Source organism: Lycorma delicatula, chromosome 13 (assembly GCF_047948215.1).
Source record: "Lycorma delicatula isolate Av1 chromosome 13, ASM4794821v1, whole genome shotgun sequence".
NCBI classification, from domain to species: Eukaryota; Metazoa; Arthropoda; class Insecta; order Hemiptera; family Fulgoridae; genus Lycorma; species Lycorma delicatula.
In genome coordinates, this window is record NC_134467.1 from 41682352 (window position 1) to 41706915 (window position 24564).

The 24564-nt window shown below is 29.1% G+C and overlaps 1 protein-coding gene and 1 long non-coding RNA gene across 5 annotated transcripts in view; one reads left to right on the forward strand and one right to left on the reverse strand.

The window, feature by feature from the left end:
* Positions 1 to 4269: 4269 nt before the first annotated feature.
* LOC142334162 (uncharacterized) lies at positions 4270 to 15786 on the reverse strand. Of its 2 annotated transcripts, none has more exons than XR_012758793.1 (3): positions 15369 to 15786; positions 11629 to 12040; positions 4270 to 4483 (listed from the first exon to the last, which is right to left on the reverse strand). It is a non-coding gene; the product is annotated as an uncharacterized LOC142334162 (long non-coding RNA). The 2 variants fall into 2 exon arrangements; XR_012758792.1 differs by lacking the exon at positions 15369 to 15786 and adding an exon at positions 14151 to 15349.
* A 101-nt stretch (positions 15787 to 15887) lies between these two features.
* Positions 15888 to 24564, forward strand: part of LOC142334160 (uncharacterized) — a 55436-nt gene continuing 46759 nt past the window's right edge. Inside the window, exon 1 of one of the 3 annotated variants that reach the window (XM_075381955.1) lies at positions 15888 to 16180. The gene's annotated coding sequence lies outside the window, so the exon portion shown is untranslated. Of the gene's footprint in view, positions 16181 to 16848; positions 17109 to 24564 lie in introns of those variants that run through there. The other 2 variants (XM_075381958.1, XM_075381957.1) reach the window with 2 other exon arrangements.

The following is a 24564-nucleotide window of genomic DNA, read 5'->3' on the forward strand; positions in this document are numbered from 1 at the left end:
CATTTCATTTGATATTCTTGTTAGAAAGAAAACAAAAGCTTTTTTTTACCTTTGTTATAATACATATTATGTGTAAAACAAGATTTTTTTACCTATTACAAATAGTGTTTTCATTCACTCGACATTGCACTTCGCTTAAAATCAAAAATGATAACACGTAAAAAATATAACAAATTTTATTCACCATAAAACAAATTTATATGAAAATACAGTACTGTGTACAATAGAAAAATCAGTGACTGGACCAGTGTTAGAAATTTATGGTTTGCACATGTGCTGTAGGACTCTTCATCTTCTTCACTATTTTAGAGTTCTTCTGACTATATATCAGTAATTGGTTATGATTTTATTTTTTTAGTTGTGTTTGGTGTTTTCATTTGTTTTTTAATGTGAGAATATTTTATAGAATTTTCAGTATTAATGTTGTAGGCGATCAACCACTGTAGTTAGTTATTTACTTCTTAGATGATGCCACTGAAATGCTATGTAAAGAAATAAGAAAATATAATTTAACTTAACTTAATCTATGCTCACTAGATTAAGTTTAGTTAATTATATTTATAATTTCATTTATTTATTTCTTTTTTCAATGTAGCATTTCAGTGGCGCCATCTAAGAAATAATTAACTAACCACAGCAGTAGATCACCTACTATGTTAACCGAATTTTCATATTGGCTGTATATTATTTCTTACTGGCTAAGTTGTTATATATTGCCTAATATCTCACCCCTTCTGTTCACCAACATTGAGGACCAGAATTTTTGCTACGATCTATTTTCTTTGAAAACTCTATTCTTTCTAAAATATGAAACATTTCGCAACTAATAAAATTTAAAAGAAAAAAATTTTTTAAATTTTCAAATAACTGATAAAAATTTTTACATTTTTTTCTTAATAAGTGATGTACTGTATATCATTATTATTGCTTATTTTTGGGGGTTTTTCCCCATTCTGTGCGTGTATGTGTTTGTACATTTGTGTATGAATGTAATTGAAAGTGTGTAATTATTATAATCATTATTAATAAATAAAAAATTTAAAAAATGAACAAGAAATATTGGATTTATATATGGACTTTTAGTAATTATTATTACAATATGTATAATCATAACAACATGTTCAATCGCCGTGCCTGGTTTCATTTTATTAGTTTACAATCATAAATTATAATTATAATATTTATTATAAGTAAGTGTAATAGGTATTATTATTTTAATAGTTTTAATATTATTATTGTTATTATTATTGCGTAGTAAACATTATTATCATGCGTGTTAATTTACAAGATGCTACTCAAAAGTTCCTGTTTTTTTTTTCAATAAAACAAAATACATTAACGGCTTAATATTTTTAACTCCTCATTAATGATTATCCTTTTAAAAATTAATATTTTTTGTCAGTACGTATTATGGAATATGATGAATTCCTTTTTCTTTCCTTAATGTTGGCGGCTTCTTCGTATATTTTATATTAATTTTTTTATTCGATATCCTTTTTTATTAATTTTTTTTTGAGAGGAAGTTTTACATTTTTACAAAAAATTAATAGGAAAACTACTATTTTGTATTTGTCTAAAAGTCGGATGAGTTTCAAAGTATAAATTTAAAAAAAATTAACAATTGCCGAAATATAATATTACTGTATGGGATTAACTGATACTTAATCTTTAAAATTTATCACTTTCAGTAAATATTATTAAATTATGCTTGTAATATGGAATAATAATCACTGTAATGTGTGGTGCACTGTGTTGGCATTGCCAACTAACAGTGCACCACATTCTTGCGGATTGTTATCTGTTATGCGGCATTACATCGCAAGTTTAACCTAGGGGCTAACATACAAACAATTTTAGGGGATAATGAAACAAAGTTATCTATGTTTTATGATTTCGTAGGGCCATCCGTTTTCATTAAAAAATTTTAATTACTGTGTTTAAGCTATTTATTTGCCGTAAAGCAAATGGTAATTTTATTATCTTAATTTTTCATTTTAAGATATATTTTAATTGTTTTTAAAGATTTTTTTTTAATTAATTTTTTAAAACAAAGTCATTGTATTCAGACAAAGATAATGCGTAAAAACGTTTTTCACCTCCCCCCCCCCGCAAAAAAAGAAAAGAAAGTTATATGGAATGTTTGTAGACTATTTCTGTTACATGGCAGAAATTTAAATTTGGGGTTTAACATCAGAAGTATTTTAGGGAACGATATGACTATTTCATTGAATGTCTTATGATTTCTTAAGGCCAAAGATTTGATTACTCGTACGGTCTTTTTCGTCTCTTTATACCATTTGATGTATGCCAGATGGTATCTTTGTTCTGAGGTGTTAAGATTTTCATGGTTGCTAGTCACCCATTGTGAATTACATACCAAAAGAACAAAAACATAATCTTTTATTAATATGAAATTGAAAATTACAGACACTTAAAATATTCAAGAATAAAAAATAGTAAATTAATATTGCTACCTGAAAAATGTAGAATGTATATAAACGAATCTAAAAGAAAGTGAAAGAAGATAAAATTATAAATCCATGTTAGTGTTTACTTCTACATCAAAATCTACACAAATCTTGATCTGCATTAAATGGTAATTTCATTAAACATTTTTCCCAAGAACAATTTTCAGCATTGGTATCTGCACCAGAATCAATCAACAATTAAATAACGTCGATATCATCACCGCTAAAAAAATTACTTACTGCTAGCAGTAAGTAATATTGAATTTCCTACATGGTCATATGTTATATTAAGATCTGCACCCATTTCTAATATTTATTTTATGAAATTTAAATTTCTTTTACTCTTCATAAATTTTAATATAGTGAAACATATCTTACATTTGTAGTCCCAATATTGTTAAACTTAAAATAGTATCTATATAAAATTGTCTCGCATGACTCCATCATATTTATAGCATGGAAAATATGTACAATTGGAAGAAAATTTACTATATGAAGTAGAATTACTTTCAAACTGGCCTTGGAAGAATCTATAAACAATCGCCATTGTTTTGGTTTATGTTCACATTTCAGATTTCATAATTCCATCAACGTGGCAAAGGTCATATTAAACTTTGAAGAAACGAATGTAGTAAATGTTTTTCACAATTGCGATAAACAGATGTTTTGACGTTTCCCTGCAATAGATGCCTTTCCAGTAGTTTGGAAGGTAGGAGCTCTGCTTTTTTTTCAGTTCATGGTCATGTTGAAATTTTTTTTACATCAAGGCACAGCTCATCACAAGTGTGCTCCTCTAGAACAAACTGTCAATGAAGAGTACTATTACTATTACATAACTGTTCTTCGTAGGCTAAGAATTGCTGTTCGATGCAAGAAACTACAGCTTTGGGAAAATTCATCACGACAATATTCCAGCCCTTGCATCACAACTTACCCAGAGATTCTTGCCAAAACACAAGATCAAACTACTTCAGCAGACTCCTTAATCACCAGACATTACTCCCTGTGATTTTTGGCTATGCACCTTCCTATGTTTAAAATTCTGCTTAGAGGAAAGAAGTCTTGAAGAACAGAGAAGAGATCAAAAGAAATGCAGCAAAATGACTTATCGGTTCACTTAAAATGACTTTGGAAAAAGCTTCCAACAATAAAAACATTGCTGGGATAAAACTGTTACATCAAAAGGAGTCTAATTTGAAGGGAAAAAAGTCACTGAACTATGTTAACTATTTTTGTTTTTATGAGCCAAGATTGGATATTTTTTGTTTACACCTTGTATTTTACTTCATCTGAATATAAATCTGAAGCAAGTCTAATTTTACGTTTGTTAGTATCTTTGGATATCATTCCTTTAGTCTAGTATCTTACCAGTCAGTGGTTATCAGATGATTATTTTACAACCTAAAGAATTACAAATTTACACAACACTAAATTAATGGCCACTAATTATGGCTAATGAAAAGTTTTTTATAAATAAAATAAGCAAGCTATGAATAATAAAATTGTTTTTATTTGTTGTTGATTAGGGCTTAATGAATACAAGTGCCCATGTGTTACTTATAGCATGTACAAGGGATAAAATAATTTCTCACACATAAGATATCACATGAGAACAGAACCGATTGAACTGATGATGATCTAAACTGATAAATAATTTTTTTATAAAATCAAAATTATTTTCATAATCCTGTTAAGAATTCAAATCATTAATAATTTTAACCGTATAAAAACAATCTTTAGAAGTTTGAAAACATTTGAACTTAGGTATAAAAAGCTGCATAAATAATAAAACGTATTAGAAAAAGGTTTATTTGTTTATTTAAGTTGGTTCATTAAATTTACACAAACAAGGTTGTAAAATAAATAAAATGAATTTCAAATTTAGTCAACTGAAATTAACTTCCATGTATTTAGACTTTAAAAATTATGTTAAGAATATATTTAAAATTAACCGAAGTAAAATATTCCAACTGAGTAACTGGTTGGTGAAACTGGAATTTAATTAATGGCCATACCTGTAAAAGAAAAAAAAAAAATATATATATATATATATAAAACTGATTAATAATTATTTAAAAAACATATTTCAGTAAAAATGCTATTGAAAAACTAGCTTTTCTTCTTTTATACAGTCAATTCAGATGCTATACATGTAAAAAGATGATGCAAGGTTATAAAGCATGGTAATAACAACAAAGAATTGAATGATCCAAAAGTGAATGATGATTTTTAACAAAACAACCACAAATTGTAAAACTTTTTAACAGTATTTTGCTGTAGTTGAAGAAAGTGGAAAAAATTGAAAGATATATATGAGGGCCTTGCAGGCATAAGTCTTATTATGTTGCCGCATACTTTGCTTCATGTTGGCAAGTGCAGCAGTAGCCAGTTCAATGTCAATGTCAAAAACACATGGCTACCCCCGCATCCACCAATCTGGCCTTCCCCACCAAGCACTGGCAGCTATGTAAACAGCAATGCAGGAAGGTGAAAGCATTTACTCTTGAATTCCCACCAGGGGGAGAAGAAAAAGATGGAAAATGTTTCCTGACCAGCCCAATGTGGGGCTAGGAGATCTGCTGATGGGATGCCAACATCCCCACCTCAGCAACAGGCCTGGTCGGCCCACCAAGTCACTAGGAGCAGACGGCACATTTCTGCCCCACCCTGCCAGGCTTCAAGCACTCTTGCTGGCAGCCTGACTAACAGGTTTACCAGCAGGAGCCGGCCCATCATGGGATCACCCAGCAGACGAACACATTCCCACTGGCCTAGCACAACAAAGCCTACTACAGCCAGGATACATAGTGGTGACAACAACAGATGCTGACCCAACACTGTGAGCACTGGGAGCCACACAGTATTGGAGAACAAACTGTCACTGAGGAGAAGCTCAGTCTGATTCCAATAAATGAGCTGCAACTCCCCACCAGCTGAACCAACCAACATCACCAGAGACCGGCAACTGAACTCAGCAGCCGTTTTCAGGGTTACCACATCAAATGCACAAATTGCACTTTTCAGGAACACCATTACAAAATCCCAAACACCCCTTTTCTGAGCTACAAGGTTGTTATAAGGTACCGTGTGCCATCAGAGGAATCTGGCAACAATTACAAAGAATCAATTCATAGAAGGTATTTATAAAAAAGTGATACTACAACCCTATAATTCTTCATACATTAGAGATGAGCAATGAAGAGAAGAAAAAATAGGCAGACAGCTTGCAAAATTAAATTTATTAATAAGGTATGTTGATGAGCAGGATCAATATTAAAAATGACCATGGATATGATGAGCAGTAATTAGAAAGAATAGGATCGTCAAATGAAATCATGATATATATTTTCTTTTTCAAAGAGTATACAGCGAAAAGGTTTTTACAACCTGAGCATCAAAATCAAAAGAATGCTATATTCAGAATTTATTGAAACAAGTATTTAAATTTTTGGTAAAGAAGAATGTTAAATTATTTAAAAAAGGGAAGACATTATAATGGTAAAAAAAAAAAAAAAATGGGAATGGATAAGCTCCTTTTATTCAAAAAATTGTTAAAGTAAATGAGGTTATGTTAGAAAATAAAAACACCTTAACAATAAATAAATCTATTTCAGTTAAATCTACTGTCCAGATTGTTATAATAATATGAAAAAATCATGCACTAACTGCATTAACCACAATTCAAACAACAAATAACATGTTAAGGCAACTATCACACACTGACAATTTTCATGGCAATACAGTATAATCAATTCATCATAGCTTATTATGTACAATATGTGGTTGCGTACTCATTACACTGCTTTTTTACCAGTATTTGTTACATACATTCTATCTACAGGCAATGACTAACTGTGGAGGCTATTCAGAAAGTAACTTCTGATTCGTTAATAAAAAAACACAAACTGATAAATGAAAAACGATTTCTCATGTACATCTTACAACTACTTTTCTACATAACTGCCATCTGAATTAAGGCACTTTCATATCTGTAAACAAGTTGTAAAATATCCTCATCATAAAACTTTGCTGTCTGTGAATTAAGCAGGTAGTAACACTGTTTTTCAAATCATCATTTTCAAAATACTGTGTTGCTGATTTCTTTATTTTTGGGAAAAGGTGATAATCACTGGGAGCCAAATCGGGGCTGTACAGAGGATGGTTAAACAAATCCCACTTGAAATTGTCAATTTGGCGTTGAGTGTGCACTGCAGTATGCGGACAAGCGTTGTTGTGAAGAAAAACAATGCCTGAACTCAGCATGCTGTACAGTCCTTCTCAATTTCTGTAACAACTCACGATAAGTTTCAGCATTGTCATAACTCTTTACATAAAATCAACCAATATCACACCTTCACGATTCCAAAAAACTGATGCCATCAATTTTTAAGAAAAAAGTGTTTGACGTGTCTTTACGGGTTTTAGAGAACTGGTGCCCCCACTGTATTGATTAAGCTTTTGTTTCCATGTTAACAAATTTAACCAATGTCACATCACCTGTTACAATGAGGTCAAGGATTTCATCCTTCTCGTTACAGCAACGGTGAAGGAAGATTAGTGGGTGACCTCATTCTCTTTTTTGTGCGTTAGTCAGAAAGAAGCTTAAGCACCTAGCAAAGCACAAAATTTGTAAAGCCTAACATATCAGTTACAATTTTACAGCACTTTTGCAATATGCAAGGAAAAAATTCAGATAACTCTGTTATTGATGATTTTCTCAAATTTTCACATTGACAATAATAATTGCAGGTGCTTACAAGAAGTGCAGAGTTAATCACTTCTTTCATTGTCTTGAATGTTTCTTCAACCTTTTTAAAAACATATAGCACCACTGTCTTACTTCACTGTCACTCATGATATTCTTCCATATACTGCAGAAAATTCACGATGAATTTCAACATCTGACAAGTTTTTTGCATGAAGGAAATGGATGAGGTCCACACACACTTCACAATCAATGAGATTTTCTAAACAGCAGCCATTTTGAATGATAGTTTTACAAGAACAAACAAGAGAGCGATATTTCCAGTAACACTACTATAAAACCTCACTGAATTGGGTTATTCAACTGTACAAAGATAGAATCACTATCCCCATTCCTTCACTCAATACCAAGGACCAGAAGTTAATTTCTGAATAGCCCTCCCAGTTCAGCGAGATGAGATGAGGAATTATTTTTTTCTCTGTGAAATCTAATTTCTCATTGCACTTGGTGATATCAAGCAAAATCTCTTTCCAAGATTTTAGCATTGTGTTCAGTTTGACTTTGCCAGTCATACAATTACATGAAATTGTGTAATGACAGTAACAATGAACGTATTTATTGCACACTATGTACTGGAGAATTTTCTGTTGCACATAAAGGAAAGGGTGATATTGAAGACCATGTGAAAACAGCTAACCATAGGAGTGCTATTAATGGTACTGCTTCAGCAAACATGAGATTTTTTTTAAAGCCAAAAATGGGAATAACAATAAGAGTGATCTAGTGTGCTGTTAAAGAAGCTATAATTTCATACCACACTGCTAGACACAAACTCGGTTTCAAAACATCAGACTGCACATCTAAACCGGTTAAAAAGTTATATGACTCAAAATTTTCATCTGCTAGAACCAAAACCGAGGCAATTATTGTTTCACCATTTATTTGATATGTTGAGTTCTTTGGAAATTCATTAATTATGTAACAGTAATGATGGATAGCTCAAACAGAAGTGAAATAAAATTTGTTCCAATTTTGTACGATATTTCAGTCTGGAGGAGGGAATCAAGTTAAACTTTTAAATTTTGATGAAGTGTCAGGTGAAACTGCTCAAATTTAGACTCTGTATCTTTTGCAGTGTGTGAAAAAATACAAACTTGGAGAAAGGTTGATTTGTTATACTGCTGATAACACTAATAGTAATTTTGGTGGTGTGAGGAGAAGGAATGTGAAGAAAATGTGTTCAGAAAAGTTCAAAGTGATTTAGATAGACCTATTTTAGGAATTGGTTATTCAGCCTACATTGTACACAATTCAATACAAACACTCCTGGACGTAGAAGTTATTGTAATAAAAATTTATAAATATTTTCACATATATGCACTATAACTTATATTTTCACATATAACTTAAAGAATTCTGTGAATTTTTGGAAACAGATTACAAAAAGTACTATCTCATAGCAGTACGAGGTTCCTTAGTTTGATACCTGCAATAGAAAGAATTCTTTCCATTTTTGATGGCCTAAAATCATACTTATCTTGTCACAAATGCCCAAAATTATTATTTGATTTTTTTGGAAATCTAGAAAGTGAACTGCTTTTGAAATTTTTATATGGTACTCTACAATCGTTTAATAATATATTTCTGAAATTAAAAGCTAATTCTATCACAGCAACAGAAGCATTTCACACATATTCTGAATTAATTTGTCAACTTCAGGAAAGAAAAACCCACAGATTTATACCATCTTCTGCCAAAGAATTGCTATGCACTCTAAAAGAAAATGATGTTCAGGAACAAAAACAAAAATTCTTCTCAACCTTAGACAATTTTTATAATTCTGATATCGAATGCCTAGAGTTGTGGAAAGCCAGTTTTGACAAAGTTAATAAGTTTCAGTGGATAAAGTTACGAACTGAAATTGCCTGGTCTGATTTAGAAGAGTGCACAGGTTGTTAATGGAATTATAAAAGATTTTGTAACTATTGATGAACTTACATGTTGAACCAGGTAATTCAAAACCAAAGGGTAGGTTGTGGTTCAAGTTCTGAAAAAGTACCAGATACTACTGAAAAGAAGTGGAAAGCAATTTTTAAGGTGTTTCAAAAGACTGATATTTCATGTTACATCATTTCTAAAATGGTGAGTTTGTGATGTCTTTGCCTGGGACATCTGCTCCAGTTGAGAGAATTTTTTCAATTACGGGGAATGTTTGGTCTGCAGAAAGGGGTAGACTTTCAGTATCTACTGTTAAACATCTGCTAAATGTTAAAATTAATTTAGAATTTTCTTGTTATGAATTTTATGATGTAATTAAAATAAACAAACCATTTTTGAAAAAAGTCATGTCTAATGAAAAATACAACTGAATAAAAATAGTTTAATGTTTCAGTAAACTGTTAAAACTTTTAAGTAATTTCAAAAATATGTCCTGGGTTGGACCCAAAAAAATATGATAAGCCTATTTATACTTAATAATCTCATATACTGTCATATGACAGTTAACATACTCTCATATGACAGTATATAAGATTATAAAGATTTCTCTTATTGCTATAGAAAGACACAGATTTTGTCCAGTATTACTGTACCAGTGTGAAAAATTCTGCAGTATTTTAAAGCATAATCCTTTCAAAGTTCATAGATTGATAGCAATCGTACATATCACCTCCCTATGCTTCAAACTTCATCCTTTGGTAGTACCCCTTCTAGTATATATTAATAATATGATTAATATATATATTTTGAGAAAACCACTGATCCACTACACTTGCTATCCATTAAATTTTGTGATTAGATTCTTTATGGTCAGACATTCTGTTTTCATTCTTGGTTTTTCAACCAAGATGAAAACATTGTAACACCTTCAACTGTCTGATTTCACGGGGAAAAATAAAATATCATAGCATGTGAATTGTTCTTCAAGAAATGTTCTATTTTCAGAAAAAAATTAAAAATCATAATAGGTCTAATATATTTGGGTCCCCTTGCTCCTCCATGGGACTCTTGCAAGAGTCCCTAATCCCTTTAATTAAAAAACTCTAGTGCCCTTAAATACCAAGAATTAAAATATTTGATGTTTGAATCATTCTCTTTGAAAATAATTTCTCTCAAAAAATATTTAAAAAAAAGCCGGGAAAAGTTTGCATATCCCAGGTTAACACTTTACAGGATATTTAAATATTTAGAGTACTACTGTGAAAAGGGTCAAAATGCTCATTAAAAAATTTTGATTTACTTGATCAACTGATGTTTTTACATTAAAAATTATGCAGTGTTAAATGCATAAATTTTTAGTAAAACATTTCCATCCCAGTAGATTCCCTTAACCAAATCATCAAAATTAATTTGATTTTATCATCAAAATTATTTTTATTTTAGAGTATAATTGCCAAAAAAAATTTTGGGTCCCATTTGACCCCCATCAGTCAACAGCTACTTCATAAAATATTTTGAATAATAGCCTGCAATTTGAAATCATCTCTGCTAAAAAGAATAGTCACAGATTCATAAATAATAACAATATTTACCTCCATCAAATCAGAAACAAAATGTTTTCATGTAATACAGTACAATACTTGGGCTTACAAGAAATAATGGTTGCATTGCCATTTTTAGTAAATTACTGGACCATTTAAAAACATTTCCCATCCATTTATTTAAAATATAATTAAAAAATGTTCTTTTAGAGAAACAGTATTACTCTTGTTTGATGGATTTTTAAATAATAATTAATGAAAAATGAAAAAACCTGAATTTTCTGCATCTCTGTTCAACATATACATAAATGTAGGCTCATATAATTTTCATCACCTTTTGAATTGTGTTTATACGTAAATATTATTTCTAGTGTTTATAATTTTAAAAATACTGGCAAAGTATAACATGACTTTCCTGGCTATTAATAATAAAAATTAAAATAGTTAGAGCCAAAAAAAAAACATTATATATCTTTTAGAGTTGGGAATAAAATTTAAGGAAAGGTTTTCTAAAATTATTCATATATAGGTTAAGCTTAACAAAATTTACTTAAATAAAGTTTTCTCTAAATCTAACACCTTTTAATAACTCCTATAATAAGAAAAAACATTTTTTCAAAAAGACTTTTCTGCATTTTAGATCCAGGGTCTAATTTATAAAAAAATTATAGACATTTCTTGATGATCCTGTGTATGGTATATAAGTTTTAAAGATTTTTTGAAAACTGAAGGAAGTTGGAGCAAAAGAACAAAAACTTTCAATTTTAATTTACACAAAATCTCAATTTTAAGAGGTGGGGGTTGATTTTTAAAAAAGATCTTTTGGATTACTCATATATGCATTGTAGGTAATAAATTTACTTTAATACATTTTTCTCTAAAATGCCTTTGAAAAAAATCAAAATTGTTTTTATTGCAACCCCCTTAATGAAATTAAAAAAAAAAATTATCAGTATATATAGAAGAAATATTTGACCTGATTTGAAGATCCATTTGATCAGTCCTGAGAAGTAAGGTCAAAAGCGCATAAGTAGATTTTTTTTTGGTTTAGATCAACTAGTTGGATCCTAAAATGTAAAAATTCACAAAAAATCCTAAAAATGTAAAAATTTGCTTCATTTTCGACATGATCGCCATACCTTCTCTTTTAATAAAGTAATATAAACTTTATGATTTCTTTATTTTTATTTTTAACTTAATTAAATTAGTTTTAATTAAAAAGACTTGATCGGATTTTTTATTTTATGATTAATTGTTAATTTTTTAATACTCCTCTGTTTAAGGCTTTATCATGGATTCCCTCGATCCATTCAGGCAAGTGCTGGCGCTATTTATATTTCTTTTCTCTGTAGAATAGCTTATCTACCCATTGACACTCCAATCTGTAACTAAAATTCAAATGAATTGCTTCCTGAAATCTGTGATAGTATTTTGGTCCTGTTGTTGCAGGTACATTTCGCAGATATAAAGTGAATAAGAATATTGTTGGGTATGATATTCTCCTACAGAGAATTGCAGTTAATTCAGTTTTTCATAACTAATGACAGATAACTATCTTTCATTTATATGGCTTATGTTAGGATATTGAATTAGTAAATTATTACAGTACTCTTTCGGAATCAAAATGAAAGTAATTTTACCATTACTTGGACTTGAATGCTGCCCATAATATTGTGTAACAGCTGATCAGCAACAACACTGACGAAAAATGAAAAAACCTGAATTTTCTGCATCTCTGTTCAACATATAAATAAATGTAGGCGCATATAATTTTCATCACCTTTTGAATTGTGTTTATACGTAAATATTATTTCATGTGTTTATAATTTTAAAAATACTGGCAAAGTATAACATGACTTTCCTGGCTGTTAATAATAAAAATTAAAACAGTTATAGCCAAAAAAAAAAAAAAACATTATATATCTTGTATCCGCATTAGTAAATCCTGTATCAGCAAGACAAAACTGTTTTGTTTGATAACAATTGGAAGTCTTGGGGTTTTTGATAAACTCCAGTACAGTTGTCATTTATAAATTTTTTTTCAGAATGTAATAAAAAAAACTATAATCATGATACAACTCTGTGCTCTTCAATAGGAATATCATTAAAGTTAATTTCTGTTTTATATTTATTCTTGCATGGAAGGTGTGTGTACATAACTCTCTGTCTGCCGGTCTTTCTGAGTGTGATTTTAGTGCAAAGGAACAAGCAGTAAGAATGGCTAAACCGTTTTTAACTGCTTGCTTGTACTATGTTAGTCTCTAAATTAAATCGGCTAGACTTATTAATTTTTTTGAGTTCTAAAGCAGATTTTTTTTAATGTGCTGCATGTATATAACTTAATCTATTATTAATTGGCCTCAGAATAGTAACCTTTCCCTGCCTAATTTAATTGAGAATGTAGAATCAGGTTAGATAATGTAAAAGGCCTGATGTGAACTTGTAAAAAGATATTACTGTTAAGCGATAGATAAAACTTCTTATTTGAGAAGTAAAAATGGTTATCTTTTCTTTATTATAATGTATAAAATTTTAATTTAAGTTGGATTTACATAAAGAAAACTTGTATGTACATGTCTGTGTATGTTTTTATTTATATTTCAGGTCTATTACGTACATGTATTTTCAGGATGTGTAATTAATAAGTGTAGTGGTGAGTGTACACACATATGATTAAGTTGCATATTATTTTTTAGTTACACTTAAAGTTACTGCTTAAGTACTAACTTAAGCAGTTATTTGCATAGTTTTTAGATATGGTACATATTAATTGAATAGCTAGTTAAATAAATCAACATCACTATAAAATTTAAATAAGATATTTTTTGAGTTATCAGTTTACATTTAATTATCATTTTTAAACAGGCCATCTATTCGTTAACTAAGCCATACTTATTTTTTATTTCATAAATGTAAAATTTGTAATTATTTCAGCTGTTTATGCTCATGAGATGTTTCTAAAACTTTCAAGTTATTTTGGAAATTTACATTTGATGATTTATTTTTAATGAAATATTTTATAACATTTTCAATTTTTTCTGTTTATTTTTAAATTTATTCATTTATCAAAAAAATCTTCCCTTCACATGGTCTTATGGATCTAATCGCAATAAATAGTACTTGTTCCAAGTTAAAATATTTCCTTCATCATTTAAAGTAGAGATTACCTTGTTCAAGTTGAGACCTCTGTTAATATTAAACAGTAAAAATATATTTTTTATTTTAAGACTAGTAAAAGGTTTTGAGAGTATAATGTTTACACGTGCCTGCTTCTTAAGTTCTTTTATTCTAATAATATGTATTGTAGTATTACTAAAAGTGATTTGTAATTTTTAAAAATAGAAAAGTTAAGACAAAAGATTACATGATCGTATATTATAATAATATTACTATTACGATAATTAAAGTATTACTAGTAAAGTATGTAATGTTCAGATATATTTGAACAATAAGAAGTTTAACTAATTGCTAAGTAAAATAATTAAATACTTTATTTACTTATGTAGTTAAAGTTCTGAATGACTTCCAACATGAAATGTTTATAATAATTAATTAGCAGCGATGCTAACAACTTGTCTATTTCATGGATTAAGTTATAACTAATTAGTGATGTTGCAGGATGCACATCCAAATTCAGTTTGTATCCAGTTTAAAGTATCATTACTTTTCTATATTCATGTTACCAGTGTTCTTGAACTGGTCACAATTTAATTAATTGATTTACATAACAAATGTCAACCTGAAAATTGGTGGCTACCAAGGTGATCACTGTTTTATTGTAACTAAAAAATACGTTGCTGAATAATCTTAAATTTAAAAATATATAATTGTAGTTACATGAGCTAAGTAATTTATATTTCTTTAATATTAATATAGTATAAGGATTCATTTATTTAGTTCATATTATGTGAAATAATTACTATTGATTATAGTCATATGGCATATAGTTAGAGTAGATCTATCTATTGCACAGATACTGGAAATGATTCACACCATCGCTTTTGGTGATGGAAATAATATATTGCTTTCAATCTTAATGTAAATTAGTAATAAATTAAAGATTTGCAGGCTGGAAATTGTTTTATTTATAAAGCAATGTTAAAAAAAGGGTTAAATCTTTATTATTGTAATATTCTAGAATTACATTTATCATATAGTAGTAAGTAATGTGAAGATAACGAGCTTTCTCATTCATATCAACCATTCCTACCCTATCCGGCTTCAAATTGAGAAAAAGCTTTTTCAGATCTTCACAGTTTCAGAAACCTCCATGCCTGCGTCTGAATAGAGGCAGTATTGACCTCAGGATGTTCCCTAGAAACAAATTAGGAATTTCCTGTTCTTCAGAAAATAAATGATTTAATGTATGTAATTCTGCAGTATTTGCAATTCAATACTCCCAAGTAAGATGTTGTCAGGGAATACGAGTTATTTTACACTTGGTGACCTTCATGTAACAAACCACTGCATTATCCTCAACTGAATACACTGTGGATACTGAAAGATTCATATTTCCTTATGTATTAATAAAGCAAGAGTACTTTAACACTTAGTGCTGGGGGTATCAAAATGTGCCTGTGTAGAATGGTAGCCATTTTTGCTTATATTTGTAACTTCGTAAATTTAGAACTAAAAATAATATAAAATTTGTACTTAAAACAACATATAAAACCTCAACTCTTCTAGTTTCAAATGATATATAATATATACTTCTACCATTTATGAATAAAAAGATATAGCAGATTTTTGAAAGCCTGTTTTTAAATAAAAAATTTTTTTACATTCGGTTCACACTTAAACTATCACCAACACTAATATTTATTAAAATTACAGTAGGCCTACACCAAAATAGTTTTACTTTTTAAAAAATTTAATTTTTAGGTAATTTTTTTTTAATGAAAAGTTTTAAAACAAGGATCTTTACATAAAGCGATTTTGCATTCACAACATTGAAATGATTTATCCTTTCTTGTCACTTTCCCATTTTCATTCAATCTTCATCACTTTGTAAATAAAAAAAAAACATCGACTGCATCATTATACGAATTGTTAGATGCCATTATAACTGTATAAAACGCGAACGTAAACAAACACGTAATTTCAACGATTGTAACTGCACGATACCAAATCGATTTTATAATAATCGATATTACCAAAAGCGCACTCCTTGTCTTATTTAGGTACTAAAATGTATACGAAAGTAGTGGACTTGAATAAATCCAATCTTTTTTTTTTTTTTTTTAAATCTTTTGACGTGGCTTGCTAGCAATAACAAGATGGCTGCATGTTGTGTGGAAACTTGTCTTTCTAAAATTATTTTAAATTCAGTCAGATTGAATGCTAATTGACTTACTTATAAATAAAGTATTATTTTAATAAAGCTGTAGTTTTACTATAACATTTAACGTATATTAAAGTGTTACGGGCCGTATACTCGTCCGTTTGACTGTGATGAGATTCGGCGTCCAGGTTCATCGCTCGGCTCTACCCTGCGTATTTGTTTTTACATTAGACTGTTGTTATTGTGGGTGAGTACGTTACGTTAATTGTACATAATTGTTTTAATTAGTTATTAAATAAGTGATTTTATTGCATCATATAAAAGAATTGTAAAGAACAAATATGGCTGATGCAATACATTCGTTGTTTTGGTCTGCTTGGACAGTGATATTTTTATAGATATATATTTTTTTTAATTTTATTATTTTTCCTGGATTGTAATATGACTTGAGTTTTAAATTATTATTTTTTCGATTATTTAATTGTAATTAATGTAGTGAGATGGACCAAACGTAAATTTATTTTCTAGCCTAACACTATAAATTTAGTGCGAAGTGTGTATTGAGTAAAAGTTTTATTTATTTTATTCGGTTAATTATAAACTTCGTGTACATTAAGTGTTTGGTGTTTCTGCCGGTGTATTGAGAATTTTTCGTTTCGCTTTCGCGTTCTTTTCGTCTCAGTATTATTAGTTGTCAAGTTCGTGTATTCATTATTTATTTTGTTAAGCCCTGTTAGAAATTTATAAATCATTACTTAAAGCATAATACATTTATAAAGCAATAACTTGTAAAGAATTTATAATTTTTTTACATTTTTATCTTTTGCAACTTTAATGTCATTTACATGATTTTATGGTGAAATGATTTTACCTTACCAGAGTAAAAAAAAATATTATATTTTAATTAAATTCATTCTTATTTTGTTGTAAGAATAATTCATGTAATATAGTGGTGTATGCCTACTTGCTGACATTGTGCTACAGTACCTGTACGTAATGTTTTGTAGCAGTATGAATTTATTTCTGTTATTTTTAATCCTTGAAAATTCCATTGAAAATTATTTTAATAGTACATGCTAGTTTCTTCTACAAATTTTACATATTCCTGAATTTGTGTTGACCATTGTGCCCTTCAACTTTAACATGTTAATTTTTACATATATGATAATGAAGAGGTAGGTTGTTTAGAAGTATACAGACAATTATTTATATCTACGTAGAATATAAAATTTAATTTTTTCATGCTGTGTATATGTGTGCTTACTCGATCATTGTCAAAAATATAGTATAGATATAAATTTTAAGATATCTTAAAATCTTTTTTTCTCTCTTTTTTAAATATAAGTTTATGTATATTTTATTGTATTTAAATTATATATTTATTTATGTTTTCTATTTTACTTTATGCTGTAAACTCAAAATTAGTTATTAGTCAGATAGGAGTACACCTCGGACATTTTTGTTGCCACTATATTTTTTTTAATAAAAAGGATTCTATTAGTTGAACATGAGTTACGGTTCACTTACCGACTTAAAAATTATTTGCTTGACTTTTTTGTGGTGTGGTTGGTATAAATTTAATTGTTACTATTTATCTTCTTGATTTAAGTTAACGTTACATTAGATTTTCTATTTTGTATGTATATATCAGGTGAACTTCTAATGTCATTACAATTAGAATCACTTTTACAGTTTGTCTGATGCCACGCCTTTTATGAATGTAATAACTTATAAAATTGTAAGCATTTTCCATAATAATTAGTCGTTTGTCCAAACTAGAAAGTGCTGACTTTTGGAGTTCTCTACGAGTTGAAGAAAGATAGTTTCATAAAACGATTGTAATTATTGCTTTTTCTTAATGTATATGATTGTTTTGACTACTGATGGTATTAAATTGCATAACTAAAATTATTTAAATTCAAGAAATTTTTGTTGTAAAATATGGTAATTCTGAGCAATTGATCAACTTCAGTTTTTTTCATGTTAACATAGAAGATGTTTAGGATCTAAATGTCTGAAAGCATGTTTGGATAGCGGGTGACCCGTAAGTTCACACCATGTTAGTACTCTAGTCGATTAGTAATCAGTTTTTGGAGTTATTGAGATTTGTTCAGTTTACTGATTTGTTCTGTGTTGGGAGATTAGGGTTAAGGTTAGGAATAAACCGTAAACTAACCTTAATGGTCATTAGAGTCGAATCGAACTGTGATTCTGGTGTTGAAGATGACCGATTGTGTTTTTTGTAAGGTGACATCCATCATTCAAATGACTTATAGCATAGAAAATGTATTATAGTCTCTTTATAGTGACCATATTTCCATTTAAAAATAAATTCAGCCAAGCGTTATATGAATCCATTTAAGTATTGTCATACCTTGGTAATTTATCTCCAACCTCTCTTCAAAAAAGTGTAACCTTAACTCAACCTCATGACAGAATGGATTAGCATCTGAGCATGTATCGATGATTCACAGAACCGGTTGCTGATCGGTTAGACTACTGTGATAACACGCTGCTGACTTTAAAATTGCACAAGTCACCTGCTGACCAAACCTGCTTTCCAACATTTAGATTTTTTTCTCCTGATACTAAGCATATTTCCTATGATATATTAAAGTATGAAAAGAATTAAATTGATCTAGTAATTGCGCAAAATTACTTAAAATAAACTTTCCATTCTAAATTCTAATGCACGTTGAATCATTAAAACTATAAATTTTCATTTAATAATAGTAGATGATTTTTAAAACAAAAGTATGTTTATAAAGTTTCTGCATTCAAAATAGAATAAATCAAAATATGTGTGTGTTTCTTGAAAATAAAAATAAATATCGCGTTATAAGATAGATTAAAAATTTGTAAATAATAAATTACAGACTTTGCGTATAAAAATTCATAATTTCTCACTAGAAAATTTCTGTTTATCGAATCAGCATTTCATGATTATTTTATCTGCATTTAAGATAAAACAGATCTTCTGATTGTAAATGCTTTAGGATCTGTTTAGTGTGAGCAAAAAAGACCATTTATATCTTGGGAAAAATTTCTATTTCATTGAATATACTACTGTAATTTTACTAATATTATAACAAAGTAGCCGAATATTTCCAAATCATATGCTGTGTCTGAATATTTTGAAGTTATTCGGTTTGTTAAATTTATGTTTTCTATTTGTTGTAATTTAAACAGAATTAAATAAATTTTAATTATATGTTCATTTGGTTTTGTTGTTCAGTCAGAAACGATCTTCCCTGTTGTTCACAACCCTTCTCCCCCCAAAAAAGGCAATACATATATGCATTAGTTTATGATTACAGCTAAGACATATTTTCAGTTTTGTTAATTGACCACAACTGTTTTATAACTTACAACAAATATTAATCTGCCATGAATTAGTATGCAACTGCACATTTACTCGCCACACACCTTTATACACCTCCATCTCCCATGGTCGTCACTTACATCCGACACCGTATATTTGTAGTGATTTTTCTTTAGGTCAAATGTTAACATTTTGCAAAAACAATACAACTATTTTTCGTTTTTATTAGCTCACGATTACTCCACGACTTATTATTTAAAACGATTAACTCCACTCTCTGATCGAACTAGTACAGTATTATTCATTTACAACAATGCACTTTGAAATAGAAAGGACCAGCCAGAACACGCTTAACTATTAAATTCTGCCGGTGTATGTGTATTATAAAAAATAGTAGGGAACAGCTAACAGAACCTGTCCCTTATTTTTTACGGTTTGTAATATATATTATTTAAAAAACAGTACATGTTACACCTTTTTGGGTCGAATGAATCGAGTCTTTTGACGGGATATTACACTTAATAACAAGTAAATATGAACTCCGTTAAATGACGTGATCCGCATTTCTCCGTAGTTACGACGTTCCGTCAAATGACGGGAACAGCACTCTAAGTGTTAAACTACAATGATTTGTGATTTTTAGACATGATGGTGAGGAATAATTGCATTATTTAATAAATAGGGGGTCTTAATTATAAAATGGCCGCCACATATTTGTTTCTAGAAGTAACAGTTATTACCGATAATTAATATCAATCAACTAATTAAAATACTATTACTAATAATAATAATAGTATCAGTGTTAATTAAGTATTTAAACATTTCACATATATAAACATACAAATATTTAACTTGATCGGTAAGTAAAGTATTTAATTATTATGTTTAATTAAATTCCCTGTTATAAAAACATATTCAAACGTTACATTAAATTTTACAAAATAGCCAATTTGGTAACTACCCCTAGTAATTACCTCTTAAGTAAGGGATGAATAAAATACCGAATTTACCGTCAACAGTTATTAATAAAAAGAAGGATTAACACAGTTTAATTTCATTTCATTAGATTATAATATAAAATTATTTATCTACGAAAACAAATATCTTTTTAGAAACACCTTAAATAAATAATTATATAATACAATTTAATGGAAAGTTGTGTTTACATATCGGTCTTACGTAAAAGTTATAAAAATTCCACAAATAAATTTTTTTTAAATATTAGGCATAGAGAATTTAGATTGTCAAAGTGTCTCTGATACAAAACGGTCTAATTTTTACTTCCTTGTACGAAGTAAAGGAAGTATTGTAATCGCGAAAAGTGTCTGTTTTCAGATTTCAACGGAAATATCCATTTTCATCATCCCCGATTTCATTTTGACTAGTTTCGGCGTGACTTCTGTACGTCTCGTATAACTCAAAAACGATTAGCCGTAGGATGTTGAAATTTTTGGGTTTAGAACAGTTGTAACATCTAATTGCGGACCTCTCGTTTTGATTGCAATCAAGCGGACCAAAAATGTACAAAACAGCCCGAAATCCAATTTTTATTTGGATTTTTGAGGTTTCTTAATTGCAGTAATAAGTCCTCATCGAGAGCTTGTCAACGATATATCATAAGCGGTATTTATTTTCATCGGTTTCATAGTTATAGCTCAATAAAATTTTAATTAATGAAATATTTGGATCTTACAAAGGGAAGGCACATCGGTTCAAATCTGATTTCATATACATATTTTTTTATTTATTTAAATATATTGATTTATTAATAATTATTAATCTCAGATTGTAATAATAGTTTTAAAATAAATAATGATTCAATAATAACAAAAAACTATATATATATATGAAAAAAATCGGAAGTTATTAATGAAGTAAGATTTTATGTAATTTTCATTTAAAAAAAATATGTATATGTAATATAATAGGCGTACAAAGAAGTCATGTGGTGTCCACATTAGATATTTCCTGTATGACACAAGTACATCAGGGAGGCTTCATGGAGAAAATCTGAAGTTTTTAATCGAAAGAGTACCATAACTTAGAGAAATACAAAAAAACTATTTTAAAGTTAAAAAAAAATTTAATTAAATCTTTGAACGGGTGGGGGGTGGATTTTTTCTTTACCTTCTGTTCACTAAGGATCACGTTTCCAAAATTTTGATCTCTTTTGCTTTCCAAAATGTCACATTTCTTCGGTCCATCTATTCAGGTTTATACCTTCTTTTTCTTTTTCACTAGAAACGTAGATTTTCAAATCAATTTTCTAAATTTATCTCTGTCTTTATACAGATCATTATAATGTTTATTATTTTTAAATCTGTTTATTTTTCTTTAAACCGGGCTCTGTTTATGTAGAGATTAAATAGGGTTTAGTCAAGCACCTATTCCGGTGGCGTCTCGTACTTGAAATTACTGGGGGTGCTGCTCCAGAAAAACCTTTTCTGGACCTTTTCAAGGCCGTGGTCAAATTTTTATGGAAATTAAAAGAACCGACAAAAATGAATCGAATAGAATAGCTGGAAGCAGGATATTAATCTAATTCTACACTTTATCGGTTTTTTAAGCACAGCACATTCTGCTTTAAAAATCGTATTCGGTTTAACCGAATTATTAATAAAATGTCAATACGGATAATATTTTTTAGTATTATTAGATAATAACTTAATAAAATGTCGGTTTAAAAACACTGCAGTCTAACGGTACTTAATTTAAATTTCTATTACATAGAAACAAATACGTAATTATTTTTTACTAATTACCTTCTCTTTTGCCCTTCCAGCGTATTTTTGGACGGTTGTGGCGATCAAAGAGTTCTTGCTTTACACAATCTTCTGATCGCTACTGAAAAACAACTAAACCGCTTTCGTATTCCTTCTACCGACTAAACTAGAAAAGGGAACGAACGTGGAACGTTCCACACACACGCGGAGTAAAAACAAAACTACCTTCTACCGACACGCAAGGGTCAGAACTGCGGGAGCGACAGTGCTTTCTCTCCCTCAAAGCATCGTTCAGCGTTCTTTACGCGCATGCGTAGAATAGCCAAACAGTACGCCGCTGTAACTGTGAAGCTCACAGTTTCATATAAAGATTTTTGTATGTTTTCATACACGCGCAGTTTGTTTACTTGAATTCTATAAGCTAACCGAATAAGATGAAAAATTGATGATTTTTGACATCGAAGTAACTTAACTAGGAAGATTTCCTTCAATTTTAACGCGATTCAATATAATTGTGTCAAGAATGCTTAACTTTTGAAAAGATTTAAATAAAACCTCTTTCTGCAATTCTAAATTATTTTATCAGAGCAAAGGTATTTAACTTTTCGCTGAAAAATAATAAAATAACAAACTGTAGTAAATCGTAAAGATACCGTAATAGATTTAGACAGATCTTAGAACTAATAATATGATTCGACACCCCCCTCAATTTATTTTGTATATAATCGCATAATTGAGGGTATAAATTAAAATAAAGGACTGTATAAATTTTATAATTGAATTTATTCATACGTATAAGAAATTTTACACCGCAATAGATTCATTAAATAAAAAGTCGAACTTTAAATTCACTTCTTTGATTTTTCTCCTGTTCTTTCTATTTTTATTAAAACATTCCTTTCTTGATTGTAATTAGCTTAAATTGTATGACACCCTACCATGTAATGCATAGAAAATTGAAATACAGCATCTATTTTAATGACAATTGAACACCTACCGCAAAAAAGTTGACAACACAGTTGTAGGATTTTCCTGTCACGCGGATTTTCTCTGATGCACGGCTTACGCACACAACTTAATTTGAAATATTTATCATTTTATTTAAATATAATATTTTTTGTTTATTTAATTCGATGATTCTAACTAGAGTGCGCGCGCATACAGTGTATTATTCGCGCGTGTTAGGCGGTACTAGCGGTTACTTTAGATAATTTTTATACTTTAAACATAATTAATTTATTTAATTCTACCGCTCTCTCTCTCTCTATATATATATATATATATATATATATATATATATATACTACTGCTGCATCAGAACATTTTGTAAGTAATATTGTTTCCTTAATTCATCATGTTCAAATTTTATTTTATCACTAGGATCCCTCGTCCGCGCTATATGCATAATTTGGCATATGAAAATATTACTACCAAATCGAATGTCGAATTTATGCCAATTACGAGAATGGCTTACCCTGATGATGTAAATTCTTAGTTCGGGAACTAAAAATATACAGAATGTTACTCTGTACAGCCGCAAATTTCTAAACTGTCGTCATTTCCTATAATTTTATTATCAAATTAATTTATTTTTACGTATATTATGGCACTGATATTTTATAGACGACGAATTAAATTTAGTAAATCAAATAATTACTGTTTGAAGTCGATATTAACATAGACATTAAATCTTGGTAAAGGAAGTTATAGATTTTTATCTATAAGGTTTTTATTTAATGATTTACATAGCAGTGAAATTGATAAGATTTAAACTGCGGTTAAGTTTCCAGGTGTCATAAGAAAGTTACAGGTAAAATTTCGTAATGACTGATTCATTAGTTTTTGCGGTTATCGGGAACAAACGAAACGCACGGCGTCAATATATGTATAGATTGAGGTTAATTAAATTTTTTTTTTTGCTGTTAACGTATATTTTTCAACAGTAAAGGATTTAAATTTTTTGCCGTTATTTAAAATATTTCCTTGATATTTTACTACAAAGTATGTGATTATTTTTTCCTAATGTGTCAGAAAATAAAATCTATTTATGGATTATATTTAACTACACTTCTGTAAATGATTCTGATAGCGGTTTATTTATTATATATATATTTTTTTTATAATTTTTATCTTCAAATTATATTTTATAAACATTACGTTTAATTTAAATATATTAGAATTAAGATTCATTATTAATTATTTTATCCGATCCTTTTATTTTTAATTTTAAGATCGATTGACGAATTAGTTAAATGTATTTTATTTGAAAAATATATTCACGTCGGTATAAATTGAATGTAAAATATTCCACCAAAGAAAAATAACTGAACTACAAATTATTATAGATTATAAAAACGATTAACGAGTGATACATAAGGATGTAATGTGTGCGCGCTCACACACACACAGTGAGAGAGAGATTTATTTTTTATTAATACTATCAAAAAGTAATGTGTGAAGTTTATTCTATATCCACCACCGACAATTGTTTAGCCAGGTTTCATACATTAAAAAAAAATTAACAGGTCTTGAATTCAATTCTTGTCTTACAACGATCTTTTCAATAATTACAATCGAAATAATGGC